The following is a 15,660-nucleotide window of genomic DNA, read 5'->3' as shown; positions in this document are numbered from 1 at the left end:
TTGTCGAATGCTTTCTCTGCGTCTATTGAGATGATCGTGTGGTTTTTGCTTTCATTTTGTTGATGTAGTGTATCACGTTGATTGACTTGCGGGTGTTGAACCATCCCTGTGTCCCTGGTATAAATCCGACTCGATCATGGTGTATAATCTTTTTGATGTTTTGCTGTAATCGGTTTGCCAAAATTTTGTTGAGGATTTTTGCATCTATGTTCATCAGTGATATCGGCCTGTAGTTCTCCTTCTTTGTGTTGTCCTTGTCAGGTTGGGGGATCAGAGTGATGTTGGCTTCATAGAATGTGTTAGGGAGTTCTCCATCTTTCTCAATTTTCTGGAACAGTTTGAGGAGAATAGGTACAAAGAACTCACACTGCTTAACAACAAAAAAACAAACAACCCGATCAAAAAATGGGCAGAGGACATGAACAGACATTTCTCAAAAGAAGATATGAATATGGCCAATAGACACATGAAAAGATGTTCATCATCGCTAATCATCAGGGAAATGCAAATCAAAACTACACTAAGATATCACCTTACCCCCGTTAGATTGGCAAAAGCATCCAAAACCAAGAACGACAAATGTTGGAGAGGTTGTGGAGAAAGAGGAACCCTCATACACTGTTGGTGGGAATGCAAACTGGTACAGCCACTATGGAAAACAGTATGGAGATTTCTCAAAAAGTTAAAAATAGAAATACCCTATGACCCAGCCATCCCATTACTCGGTATCTATCCTAAGAACCTGATATCAGATATCTCAAGAGTCCGTTGCACCCCTATGTTCATCGCAGCATTATTTACAATAGCCAAGACGTGGAACCAGCCTACATGCCCAGAAACTGATGATTGGATAAAGAAGATGTGGTATATATACACAATGGAATACTACTCAGCCATAAAAAAAGACGACATTGGCCCCTTCACAACAATGTGGATGGACCTCGAGGGCATTATGTTAAGCGAAATAAGTCAGTCAGAGAAAGACGAACTCTATATGACTCCACTCATAGGTGGAAATTAGTATATTGAGAAGGAGATCTGATCGGTGGTTACCAGGGAAAAGGGGGGGTGGGGGGAGGGCACGAAGTGGGAAGTGGTGTTCCCACAACATGACTAACAAAAATGTACAACTGAAATTTCACAAGCTTGTAATCCATCATAACATTAATAAACAAAATAAAAAAAAAGATGCTTTGGGGCCCATCTGCCCCTATGGAAAGAACGCAGCACTTTCTGCCTTGCAGCTCTAGGGCAATGTAGCACACCCAGAGCAGAAGTTCTACTTCAGCCAGATCAGGCCCGCAAAGAAACTGCGTTTCACAGGCCTTTGTAAGAGATGTTCCTGGTAGGCTGTTAGAGCACTGTGCAGACCGAGTTGTTTCTTAGCTTCCCAAAGAGCTGGAAGCAAGATGCTTTGGGGCCCTTCTCACCCTTTGGCAAGAAGGCAGCACTTTGTGCCTTGCAGCTCTAGGGCAATGTAGCACACCCAAAGCAGAAGTTCTACTTCAGCCACATCAGACCTGCAAAGAAACTGCGTTTCACAGGCCTTTGTAAGAGATGTTCCCGGTAGGCTGTAAGAGCACTGTGCAGAGCGAGTTGTTTCTCAGCTTCCAAAAGAGTTGGAAGCAAGATGCTTTGGGGCTCATCTGCCCCTTTGAAATGAAGGCAGCACTTTGTGCCTTGCAGCTCTAGGGCAATGCAGCACACCCCGAGCAGAAGTTCTACTTCAGCCAGATCAGGCCTGCAAAGAAACTGCGTTTCACAGGCCTTTGTAAGAGATGTTCCCGGTAGGCTGTTAGAGCACTGTGCAGAGCGAGTTGTTTCTTAGCTTCCCAGAGAGCTGGAAGCAAGATGCTTTGGGGCCCGTTAATTGTATCCCCTGCTACTTTGCTGTAGTTGTTGATTATGTCTAATAGTTTTTCTGTGGATTCTTTGGGGTTTTCTATGTATAAGATCATGTCGTCTGCAAACAACGCGAGTTTTACTTCTTCGTTACCTATTTGGATTCCTTTTATTTTTTTTTCCTGCCGAATTGCTCTGGCCAGCACCTCCAGTACTATGTTGAATAGGAGTGGTGAAAGTGGGCACCCTTGTCTTGTTCCTGTCCTCAGAGGGATGGCTTTCAGCTTTTGTCCATTGAGTATGATGTTGGCTGTGGGTCTATCATATATGGCCTTTATTATGTTGAGGTACTTTCCTTCTATACCCATTTTACTGAGGGTTTTTATCATAAATGGGTGTTGGAACTTGTCGAATGCTTTCTCTGCGTCTATTGAGATGATCATGTGGTTTTTGTTTTTCATTTTGTTGATGTAGTGTATCACGTTGATTGACTTGCGGGTGTTGAACCATCCCTGTGTCCCTGGTATAAATCCCACTCGATCATGGTGTATAATCTTTTTGATGTATTGCTGTAATCGGTTTGCCAAAATTTTGTTGAGGATTTTTGCATCTATGTTCATCAGTGATATCGGCCTGTAGTTCTCCTTCTTTGTGTTGTCCTTGTCAGGTTGGGGGATCAGAGTGATGTTGGCTTCATAGAATGTGTTAGGGAGTTCTCCATCTTTCTCAATTTTCTGGAACAGTTTGAGGAGAATAGGTACAAAGAACTCACACTGCTTAACAACAAAAAAACAAACAACCCGATCAAAAAATGGGCAGAGGACATGAACAGACATTTCTCCAAAGAAGATATGAATATGGCCAATAGACACATGAAAAGATGTTCATCATCGCTAATCATCAGGGAAATGCAAATCAAAACTACACTAAGATATCAGCTTACCCCCGTTAGATTGGCAAAAACATCCAAAACCAAGAACGACAAATGTTGGAGAGGTTGTGGAGAAAGAGGAACCCTCATACACTGTTGGTGGGAATGCAAACTGGTACAGCCACTATGGAAAACAGTATGGAGATTTCTCAAAAAGTTAAAAATAGAAATACCCTATGACCCAGCCATCCCATTACTGGGTATCTATCCTAAGAACCTGATATCAGATATCTCAAGAGTCCGTTGCACCCCTATGTTCATCGCAGCATTATTTACAATAGCCAAGACGTGGAACCAGCCTACATGCCTAGAAACTTATGATTGGATAAAGAAGATGTGGTATATATACACAATGGAATACTACTCAGCCATAAAAAAAGACGACATTGGCCCCTTCACAACAATGTGGAGGGACCTCGAGGGCATTATGTTAAGCGAAATAAGTCAGTCAGAGAAAGACGAACTCTATATGACTCCACTCATAGGTGGAAATTAGTATATTGAGAAGGAGATCTGATCGGTGGTTACCAGGGAAAAGGGGGGGTGGGGGGAGGGCACGGAGGGGGAAGTGGTGTTCCCACAACATGACTAACAAAAATGTACAACTGAAATTTCACAAGCTTGTAATCCATCATAACATTAATAAACAAAAAAAAAAAAGATGCTTTGGGGCCCATCTGCCCCTATGGAAAGAACGCAGCACTTTGTGCCTTGCAGCTCTAGGGCAATGTAGCACACCCAGAGCAGAAGTTCTACTTCAGCCAGATCAGGAATGCAAAGAAGCTGCGTTTCACAGGCCTTTGTAAGAGATGTTCCCGGTAGGCTGTTAGAGCACTGTGCAGAGCAAGTTGTTTCCTATCTTCCCAAAGAGCTTGAAGCAAGATGCTTTGGGGCCCTTCTCACCCTTTGGAAAGAAGGCAGCACTTTGTGCCTTGCAGCTCTACGGCAATGTAGTACACCCAAAGCAGAAGTTCTACTTCAGCCACATCAGACCTGCAAAGAAACTGCGTTTCACAGGCCTTTGTAAGAGATGTTCCCTGTAGGCTGTTAGAGAACTGTGCAGAGCGAGTTGTTTCTTAGCTTCCCAAGGAGCTGGAAGCAAGATACTTTAGCGACCATCTGCCCTTAAGGAAAGAAGGCAGCACTTTGTGCCTTGCAGCTCTAGGGCAATGTAGCACACCCAGAGCAGTTGTTCTACTTCAGCCAGATCAGGCCCGCAAAGAAACTGCATTTCACAGGGCTTTGTAAGAGATGTTCCCGGGAGGCTGTTAGAGCACTGTGCAGAGCGAGTTCTTTCTTAGCTTACCAAAGAGCTGGAAGCAAGATGCTTTGGGGGCCATCTTCCCTTAAGGAAAGAAGGCAGCACTTTGTGCCTTGCAGCTCTAGTGCAATGTAGCACACCCAGAGCAAATGTTCTACTTCTGCCACGTCAGCCCTGCAAAGAAACTGCGTTTCACAGGCCTTTGTAAGAGATGTTCCCTGTAGGCTGTTAGAGCACTGTGCAGAGCGAGTTGTTTCTTAGCTTCCCAAGGAGCTGGAAGCAAGATGCTTTAGGGGCCATCTGCCCTTAAGGAAAGAAGGCAGCACATTGTGCCTTGCAGCACTAGGGCAATGTAGCACACCCAGAGAAGTTGTTCTACTTCTGCCAGGTCAGGCCTGCAAATAAACTTCGTTTCACAGGCCTTTGTAAGAGATGTTCCCGGTAGGCTGTTAGAGCACTGTGCAGAGCGAGTTGTTTCTTAGCTTCCCAGAGAGCTGGAAGCAAGATGCTTTGGGGCCCTCTCACCCTTTGGAAAGAAGGCAGCACTTTGTGCCTTGCAGCTCTAGGGCAATGTAGCACACCCAGAGCCGAAGTTCTACTTCAGCTATATCAGACCTGCATAGAAACTTCGTTTCACAGGCCTTTGTAAGAGATGTTCCCGGTAGGCTGTTAGAGCACTGTGCAGAGCGACTAGTTTCTTAGCTTCCCAGAGAGCTGGAAGCAAGATGCTTTGGGGCCCATCTGCCCCTATGGAAAGAACGCAGCACTTTGTGCCTTGCAGCTCTAGGGCAATGCAGCACACCCCGAGCAAAAGTTCTACTTCAGCTAGATCAGGCCTGCAAAGAAACTGCGTTTCACAGGCCTTTGTAAGAGATGTTCCCGGTAGGCTGTTAGAGCACTGTGCAGAGCGAGTTGTTTCTTAGCTTCCCAGAGAGCTCTAAGCAAGATGCTTTGGGGCCCGTTAACTTTATACCCTGCTACTTTGCTGTAGTTGTTGATTATTTCTAATAGTTTTTCTGTGGATTCTTTGGGGTTTTCTATGTATAAGATCATGTCGTCTGCAAACAACGCGAGTTTTACTTCTTCGTTATCTATTTGGATTCCTTTTATTTTTTTTTCCTGCCGAATAGCTCTGGCCAGCACCTCCAGTACTATGTTGAATAGGAGTGGTGAAAGTGGGCACCCTTGTCTTGTTCCTGTCCTCAGAGGGATGGCTTTCAGCTTTTGTCCATTGAGTATGCTGTTGGCTGTGGGTCTATCATATATGGCCTTTATTATGTTGAGGTACTTTCCTTATATACCCATTTTACTGAGGGTTTTTATCATAAATGGGTGTTGGATCTTGTCGAATGCTTTCTCTGCGTCTTTTGAGATGATCATGTGGGTTTTGTTTTTCATTTTGTTGATGTAGTGTATCACGTTGATTGACTTGCGGGTGTTGAACCATCCCTGTGTCCCTGGTATAAATCCCACTCGATCATGGTGTATAATCTTTTTGATGTATTGCTGTAATCGGTTTGCCAAAATTTTGTTGAGGATTTTTGCATCTATGTTCATCAGTGATATCGGCCTGTAGTACTCCTTCTTTGTGTTGTCCTTGTCAGGTTTGGGGATCAGAGTGATGTTGGCTTCATAGAATGTGTTAGGGAGTTCTCCATCTTTCTCAATTTTCTGGAACAGTTTGAGGAGATTAGGTACAAAGAACTCACACTGCTTAACAACAAAAAAACAAACAACCCGATCAAAAAATGGGCAGAGGACATGAACAGACATTTCTCCAAAGAAGATATGAATATGGCCAATAGACACATGAAAAGATGTTCATCATCGCTAATCATCAGGGAAATGCAAATCAAAACTACACTAAGATATCAGCTTACCCCCGTTAGATTGGCAAAAACATCCAAAACCAAGAACGACAAATGTTGGAGAGGTTGTGGAGAAAGAGGAACCCTCATACACTGTTGGTGGGAATGCAAACTGGTACAGCCACTATGGAAAACAGTATGGAGATTTCTCAAAAAGTTAAAAATAGAAATACCCTATGACCCAGCCATCCCATTACTGGGTATCTATCCTAAGAACCTGATATCAGATATCTCAAGAGTCCGTTGCACCCCTATGTTCATCGCAGCATTATTTACAATAGCCAAGACGTGGAACCAGCCTACATGCCTAGAAACTTATGATTGGATAAAGAAGATGTGGTATATATACACAATGGAATACTACTCAGCCATAAAAAAAGACGACATTGGCCCCTTCACAACAATGTGGAGGGACCTCGAGGGCATTATGTTAAGCGAAATAAGTCAGTCAGAGAAAGACGAACTCTATATGACTCCACTCATAGGTGGAAATTAGTATATTGAGAAGGAGATCTGATCGGTGGTTACCAGGGAAAAGGGGGGGTGGGGGGAGGGCACGAAGTGGGAAGTGGTGTTCCCACAACATGACTAACAAAAATGTACAACTGAAATTTCACAAGCTTGTAATCCATCATAACATTAATAAACAAAATAAAAAAAAAGATGCTTTGGGGCCCATCTGCCCCTATGGAAAGAACGCAGCACTTTGTGCCTTGCAGCTCTAGGGCAATGTAGCACACCCAGAGCAGAAGTTCTACTTCAGCCAGATCAGGCCCGCAAAGAAACTGCGTTTCACAGGCCTTTGTAAGAGATGTTCCTGGTAGGCTGTTAGAGCACTGTGCAGACCGAGTTGTTTCTTAGCTTCCCAAAGAGCTGGAAGCAAGATGCTTTGGGGCCCTTCTCACCCTTTGGCAAGAAGGCAGCACTTTGTGCCTTGCAGCTCTAAGGCAATGTAGCACACCCACAGCAGAAGTTCTACTTCAGCCAGATCAGGCCTGCAAAGAAACTGCGTTTCACAGGCCTTTGTAAGAGATGTTCCCGGTAGGCTGTTAGAGCACTGTGCAGAGCGAGTTGTTTCTCAGCTTCCAAAAGAGTTGGAATCAAGATGCTTTGGGGCTCATCTGCCCCTTTGAAATGAAGGCAGCACTTTGTGCATTGCAGCTCTAGGGCAATGTAGCACACCCAGAGCAGAAGTTCTACTTCAGCCAGATCAGGCCTGCAAAGAAACTGCGTTTCACAGGCCTTTGTAAGAGATGTTCCCGGTAGGCTGTTAGAGCACAGTGCAGAGCGAGTTGTTTCTTAGCTTCCCAGAGAGCTGGAAGCAAGATGCTTTGGGGCCCGTTAATTGTATCCCCTGCTGCTTTGCTGTAGTTGTTGATTATTTCTAATAGTTTTTCTGTGGATTCTTTGGGGTTTTCTATGTATAAGATCATGTCGTCTGCAAACAACGCGAGTTTTACTTCTTCGTTACCTATTTCGATTCCTTTTATTTTTTTTTCCTGCCGAATTGCTCTGGCCAGCACCTCCAGTACTATGTTGAATAGGAGTGGTGAAAGTGGGCACCCTTGTCTTGTTAGTGTCCTCAGAGGGATGGCTTTCAGCATTTGTCCATTGAGTATGCTGTTGGCTGTGGGTCTATCATATATGGCCTTTATTATGTTGAGGTACTTTCCTTCTATACCCATTTTACTGAGGGTTTTTATCATAAATGGGTGTTGGATCTTGTCGAATGCTTTCTCTGCGTCTATTGAGATGATCGTGTGGTTTTTGCTTTCATTTTGTTGATGTAGTGTATCACGTTGATTGACTTGCGGGTGTTGAACCATCCCTGTGTCCCTGGTATAAATCCCACTCGATCATGGTGTATAATCTTTTTGATGTATTGCTGTAATCGGTTTGCCAAAATTTTGTTGAGGATTTTTGCATCTATGTTCATCAGTGATATCGGCCTGTAGTTCTCCTTCTTTGTGTTGTCCTTGTCAGGTTTGGGGATCAGAGTGATGTTGGCTTCATAGAATGTGTTAGGGAGTTCTCCATCTTTCTCAATTTTCTGGAACAGTTTGAGGAGAATAGGTACAAAGAACTCACACTGCTTAACAACAAAAAAACAAACAACCCGATCAAAAAATGGGCAGAGGACATGAACAGACATTTCTCAAAAGAAGATATGAATATGGCCAATAGACACATGAAAAGATGTTCATCATCGCTAATCATCAGGGAAATGCAAATCAAAACTACACTAAGATATCACCTTACCCCCGTTAGATTGGCAAAAGCATCCAAAACCAAGAACGACAAATGTTGGAGAGGTTGTGGAGAAAGAGGAACCCTCATACACTGTTGGTGGGAATGCAAACTGGTACAGCCACTATGGAAAACAGTATGGAGATTTCTCAAAAAGTTAAAAATAGAAATACCCTATGACCCAGCCATCCCATTACTCGGTATCTATCCTAAGAACCTGATATCAGATATCTCAAGAGTCCGTTGCACCCCTATGTTCATCGCAGCATTATTTACAATAGCCAAGACGTGGAACCAGCCTACATGCCCAGAAACTGATGATTGGATAAAGAAGATGTGGTATATATACACAATGGAATACTACTCAGCCATAAAAAAAGACGACATTGGCCCCTTCACAACAATGTGGATGGACCTCGAGGGCATTATGTTAAGCGAAATAAGTCAGTCAGAGAAAGACGAACTCTATATGACTCCACTCATAGGTGGAAATTAGTATATTGAGAAGGAGATCTGATCGGTGGTTACCAGGGAAAAGGGGGGGTGGGGGGAGGGCACGAAGTGGGAAGTGGTGTTCCCACAACATGACTAACAAAAATGTACAACTGAAATTTCACAAGCTTGTAATCCATCATAACATTAATAAACAAAATAAAAAAAAAGATGCTTTGGGGCCCATCTGCCCCTATGGAAAGAACGCAGCACTTTCTGCCTTGCAGCTCTAGGGCAATGTAGCACACCCAGAGCAGAAGTTCTACTTCAGCCAGATCAGGCCCGCAAAGAAACTGCGTTTCACAGGCCTTTGTAAGAGATGTTCCTGGTAGGCTGTTAGAGCACTGTGCAGACCGAGTTGTTTCTTAGCTTCCCAAAGAGCTGGAAGCAAGATGCTTTGGGGCCCTTCTCACCCTTTGGCAAGAAGGCAGCACTTTGTGCCTTGCAGCTCTAGGGCAATGTAGCACACCCAGAGCCGAAGTTCTACTTCAGCTAGATCAGACCTGCATAGAAACTTCGTTTCACAGGCCTTTGTAAGAGATGTTCCCGGTAGGCTGTAAGAGCACTGTGCAGAGCGACTAGTTTCTTAGCTTCCCAGAGAGCTGGAAGCAAGATGCTTTGGGGCCCATCTGCCCCTATGGAAAGAACGTAGCACTTTGTGCCTTGCAGCTCTAGGGCAATGCAGCACACCCCGAGCAGAAGTTCTACTTCAGCCAGATCAGGCCTGCAAAGAAACTGCGTTTCACAGGCCTTTGTAAGAGATGTTCCCGGTAGGCTGTTAGAGCACTGTGCAGAGCGAGTTGTTTCTTAGCTTCCCAGAGAGCTCTAAGCAAGATCCTTTGGGGCCCGTTAACTTTATACCCTGCTACTTTGCTGTAGTTGTTGATTATTTCTAATAGTTTTTCTGTGGATTCTTTGGGGTTTTCTATGTATAAGATCATGTCGTCTGCAAACAACGTGAGTTTTACTTCTTCGTTATCTATTTGGATTCCTTTTATTTTTTTTTCCTGCCGAATTGCTCTGGCCAGCACCTCCAGTACTATGTTGAATAGGAGTGGTGAAAGTGGGCACCCTTGTCTTGTTCCTGTCCTCAGAGGGATGGCTTTCAGCTTTTGTCCATTAGGTATGCTGTTGGCTGTGGGTCTATCATATATGGCCTTTATTATGTTGAGGTACTTTCCTTCTATACCCATTTTACTGAGGGTTTTTATCATAAATGGGTGTTTGATCTTGTCGAATGCTTTCTCTGCGTCTATTGAGATGATCATGTGGGTTTTGTTTTTCATTTTGTTGATGTAGTGTATCACGTTGATTGACTTGCAGGTGTTGAACCATCCCTGTGTCCCTGGTATAAATCCCACTTGATCATGGTGTATAATCTTTTTGATGTATTGCTGTAATCGGTTTGCCAAAATTTTGTTGAGGATTTTTGCATCTATGTTCATCAGTGATATCGGCCTGTAGTACTCCTTCTTTGTGTTGTCCTTGTCAGGTTGGGGGATCAGAGTGATGTTGGCTTCATAGAATGTGTTAGGGAGTTCTCCATCTTTCTCAATTTTCTGGAACAGTTTGAGGAGAATAGGTACAAAGAACTCACACTGCTTAACAACAAAAAAACAAACAACCCGATCAAAAAATGGGCAGAGGACATGAACAGACATTTCTCCAAAGAAGATATGAATATGGCCAATAGACACATGAAAAGATGTTCATCATCGCTAATCATCAGGGAAATGCAAATCAAAACTACACTAAGATATCACCTTACCCCCGTTAGATTGGCAAAAACATCCAAAACCAAGAACGACAAATGTTGGAGAGGTTGTGGAGAAAGAGGAACCCTCATACACTGTTGGTGGGAATGCAAACTGGTACAGCCACTAGGGAAAACAGTATGGAGATTTCTCAAAAAGTTAAAAATAGAAATACCCTATGACCCAGCCATCCCATTACTGGGTATCTATCCTAAGAACCTGATATCAGATATCTCAAGAGTCCGTTGCACCCCTATGTTCATCGCAGCATTATTTACAATAGCCAAGACGTGGAACCAGGCTACATGCCTAGAAACTTATGATTGGATAAAGAAGATGTGGTATATATACACAATGGAATACTACTCAGCCATAAAAAAAGACGACATTGGCCCCTTCACAACAATGTGGATGGACCTCGAGGGCATTATGTTAAGCGAAATAAGTCAGTCAGAGAAAGACGAACTCTATATGACTCCACTCATAGGTGGAAATTAGTATATTGAGAAGGAGATCTGATCGGTGGTTACCAGGGAAAAGGGGGGGTGGGGGGAGGGCACGAAGTGGGAAGTGGTGTTCCCACAACATGACTAACAAAAATGTACAACTGAAATTTCACAAGCTTGTAATCCATCATAACATTAATAAACAACAAAAAAAAAAAGATGCTTTGGGGCCCATCTGCCCCTATGGAAAGAACGCAGCATTTTGTGCCTTGCAGCTCTAGGGCAATGTAGCACACCCAGAGCAGAAGTTCTACTTCAGCCAGATCAGGCCCGCAAAGAAACTGCGTTTCACAGGCCTTTGTAAGAGATGTTCCCGGTAGGCTGTTAGAGCACTGTGCAGAGCGAGTTGTTTCTCAGCTTCCAAAAGAGTTGGAAGCAAGATGCTTTGGGGCTCATCTGCCCCTTTGAAATGAAGGCAGCACTTTGTGCATTGCAGCTCTAGGGCAATGTAGCACACCCAGAGCAGAAGTTCTACTTCAGCCAGATCAGGCCTGCAAAGAAACTGCGTTTCACAGGCCTTTGTAAGAGATGTTCCCGGTAGGCTGTTAGAGCACAGTGCAGAGCGAGTTGTTTCTTAGCTTCCCAGAGAGCTGGAAGCAAGATGCTTTGGGGCCCGTTAATTGTATCCCCTGCTGCTTTGCTGTAGTTGTTGATTATTTCTAATAGTTTTTCTGTGGATTCTTTGGGGTTTTCTATGTATAAGATCATGTCGTCTGCAAACAACGCGAGTTTTACTTCTTCGTTACCTATTTCGATTCCTTTTATTTTTTTTTCCTGCCGAATTGCTCTGGCCAGCACCTCCAGTACTATGTTGAATAGGAGTGGTGAAAGTGGGCACCCTTGTCTTGTTAGTGTCCTCAGAGGGATGGCTTTCAGCTTTTGTCCATTGAGTATGCTGTTGGCTGTGGGTCTATCATATATGGCCTTTATTATGTTGAGGTACTTTCCTTCTATACCCGTTTTACTGAGGGTTTTTATCATAAATGGGTGTTGGATCTTGTCGAATGCTTTCTCTGCTTCTATTGAGATGATCGTGTGGTTTTTGTTTTTCATTTTGTTGATGTAGTGTATCACGTTGATTGACTTGCGGGTGTTGAACCATCCCTGTGTCCCTGGTATAAATCCCACTCGATCATGGTGTATAATCTTTTTGATGTTTTGCTGTAATCGGTTTGCCAAAATTTTGTTGAGGATTTTTGCATCTATGTTCATCAGTGATATCGGCCTGTAGTTCTCCTTCTTTGTGTTTTCCTTGTCAGGTTGGGGGATCAGAGTGATGTTGGCTTCATAGAATGTGTTAGGGAGTTCTCCATCTTTCTCAATTTTCTGGAACAGTTTGAGGAGAATAGGTACAAAGAACTCACACTGCTTAACAACAAAAAAACAAACAACCCGATCAAAAAATGGGCAGAGGACATGAACAGACATTTCTCAAAAGAAGATATGAATATGGCCAATAGACACATGAAAAGATGTTCATCATCGCTAATCATCAGGGAAATGCAAATCAAAACTACACTAAGATATCACCTTACCCCCGTTAGATTGGCAAAAGCATCCAAAACCAAGAACGACAAATGTTGGAGAGGTTGTGGAGAAAGAGGAACCCTCATACACTGTTGGTGGGAATGCAAACTGGTACAGCCACTATGGAAAACAGTATGGAGATTTCTCAAAAAGTTAAAAATAGAAATACCCTATGACCCAGCCATCCCATTACACGGTATCTATCCTAAGAACCTGATATCAGATATCTCAAGAGTCCGTTGCACCCCTATGTTCATCGCAGCATTATTTACAATAGCCAAGACGTGGAACCAGCCTACATGCCCAGAAACTGATGATTGGATAAAGAAGATGTGGTATATATACACAATGGAATACTACTCAGCCATAAAAAAAGACGACATTGGCCCCTTCACAACAATGTGGATGGACCTCGAGGGCATTATGTTAAGCGAAATAAGTCAGTCAGAGAAAGACGAACTCTATATGACTCCACTCATAGGTGGAAATTAGTATATTGAGAAGGAGATCTGATCGGTGGTTACCAGGGAAAAGGGGGGGTGGGGGGAGGGCACGGAGGGGGAAGTGGTGTTCCCACAACATGACTAACAAAAATGTACAACTGAAATTTCACAAGCTTGTAATCCATCATAACATTAATAAACAAAAAAAAAAAAAAGATGCTTTGGGGCCCATCTGCCCCTATGGAAAGAACGCAGCACTTTGTGCCTTGCAGCTCTAGGGCAATATAGCACACCCAGAGCAGAAGTTCTACTTCAGCCAGATCAGGTCCGCAAAGAAACTGCGTTTCACAGGCCTTTGTAAGAGATGTTCCCTGTAGGCTGTTAGAGCACTGTGCAGAGCGAGTTGTTTCTTAGCTTCCCAACGAGCTGGAAGCAAGATGCTTTGGGGCCCTTCTCACCCTTTGGAAAGAAGGCAGCACTTTGTGCCTTGCAGCTCTAGGGCAATGTAGCACACCAAGAGCCGAAGTTCTACTTCAGCTAGATCAGACCTGCAAGGAAACTTCGTTTCACAGTCCTTTGTAATAGATGTTCCCGGTAGGCTGTAAGAGCACTGTTCAGAGCGACTAGTTTCTTAGCTTCCCAGAGAGCTGGAAGCAAGATGCTTTGGGGCCCATCTGCCCCTATGGAAAGAACGCAGCACTTTGTGCCTTACAGCTCTAGGGCAATGTAGCACACCCAGAGCAGAAGTTCTACTTCAGCCAGATCAGGCCTGCAAAGAAACTGTGTTTCACAGGCCTTTGTAAGAGATGTTCCCGGTAGGTTGTTAGAGCACTGTGCAGAGCGAGTTGTTTCTTAGCTTCCCAGAGAGCTGGAAGCAAGATGCTTTGGGGCCCGTTAATTTTATACCCTGCTACTTTGCTGTAGTTGTTGATTATGTCTAATAGTTTTTCAGTGGATTCTTTGGGGTTTTCTATGTATAAGATCATGTCGTCTGCAAACAACGCGAGTTTTACTTCTTCGTTACCTATTTGGATTCCTTTTATTTTTTTTTCCTGCCGAATTGCTCTGGCCAGCACCTCCAGTACTATGTTGAATAGGAGTGGTGAAAGTGGGCACCCTTGTCTTGTTCCTGTCCTCAGAGGGATGGCTTTCAGCTTTTGTCCATTGAGTATGATGTTGGCTGTGGGTCTATCATATATGGCCTTTATTATGTTGAGGTACTTTCCTTATATACCCATTTTACTGAGGGTTTTTATCATAAATGGGTGTTGGATCTTGTTGAATGCTTTCTCTGCGTCTGTTGAGATGATCGTGTGGTTTTTGTTTTTCATTTTGTTGATGTAGTGTATCACGTTGATTGACTTGCGGGTGTTGAACCATCGTTGTGTCCCTGGTACAAATCCCACTTGATCATGGTGTATAATCTTTTTGATGTATTGCTGTAATCGGTTTGCCAAAATTTTGTTGAGGATTTTTGCATCTATGTTCATCAGTGATATCGGCCTGTAGTTCTCCTTCTTTGTGTTGTCCTTGTCAGGTTGGGGGATCAGAGTGATGTTGGCTTCATAGAATGTGTTAGGGAGTTCTCCATCTTTCTCAATTTTCTGGAACAGTTTGAGGAGAATAGGTACAAAGAACTCACACTGCTTAACAACAAAAAAACAAACAACCCGATCAAAAAATGGGCAGAGGACATGAACAGACATTTCTCCAAAGAAGATATGAATATGGCCAATAGACACATGAAAAGATGTTCATCATCGCTAATCATCAGGGAAATGCAAATCAAAACTACACTAAGATATCACCTTACCCCCGTTAGATTGGCAAAAGCATCCAAAACCAAGAACGACAAATGTTGGAGAGGTTGTGGAGAAAGAGGAACCCTCATACACTGTTGGTGGGAATGCAAACTGGTACAGCCACTATGGAAAACACTATGGAGATTTCTCAAAAAGTTAAAAATAGAAATACCCTATGACCCAGCCATCCCATTACACGGTATCTATCCTAAGAACCTGATATCAGATATCTCAAGAGTCCGTTGCACCCCTATGTTCATCGCAGCATTATTTACAATAGCCAAGACGTGGAACCAGCCTACATGCCCAGAAACTGATGATTGGATAAAGAAGATGTGGTATATATACACAATGGAATACTACTCAGCCATAAAAAAAGACGACATTGGCCCCTTCACAAAAATGTGGATGGACCTTGAGGGCATTATGTTAAGCGAAATAAGTCAGTCAGAGAAAGACGAACTCTATATGACTCCACTCATAGGTGGAAATTAGTATATTGAGAAGGAGATCTGATCGGTGGTTACCAGGGAAAAGGGGGGATGGGGGGAGGGCACGAAGTGGGAAGTGGTGTTCCCACAACATGACTAACAAAAATGTACAACTGAAATTTCACAAGCTTGTAATCCATCATAACATTAATAAACAAAAAAAAAAAAAAAGATGCTTTGGGGCCCATCTGCCCCTATGGAAAGAACGCAGCACTTTGTGCCTTGCAGCTCTAGGGCAATATAGCACACCCAGAGCAGAAGTTCTACTTCAGCCATATCAGGCCCGCAAAGAAACTGCGTTTCACAGGCCTTTGTAAGAGATGTTCCCTGTAGGCTGTTAGAGCACTGTGCAGAGCGAGTTGTTTCTTAGCTTCCCAACGAGCTGGAAGCAAGATGCTTTGGGGCCCTTCTCACCCTTTGGAAAGAAGGCAGCACTTTGTGCCTTGCAGCTCTAGGGCAATGTAGCACACCAAGAGCCGAAGTTCTACTTCAGCTA

Source organism: Equus asinus, chromosome 1 (genome assembly GCF_041296235.1).
Source record: "Equus asinus isolate D_3611 breed Donkey chromosome 1, EquAss-T2T_v2, whole genome shotgun sequence".
Lineage (NCBI taxonomy): Eukaryota > Metazoa > Chordata > Mammalia > Perissodactyla > Equidae > Equus > Equus asinus.
Note: the sequence above shows the minus strand (reverse complement) of the source record.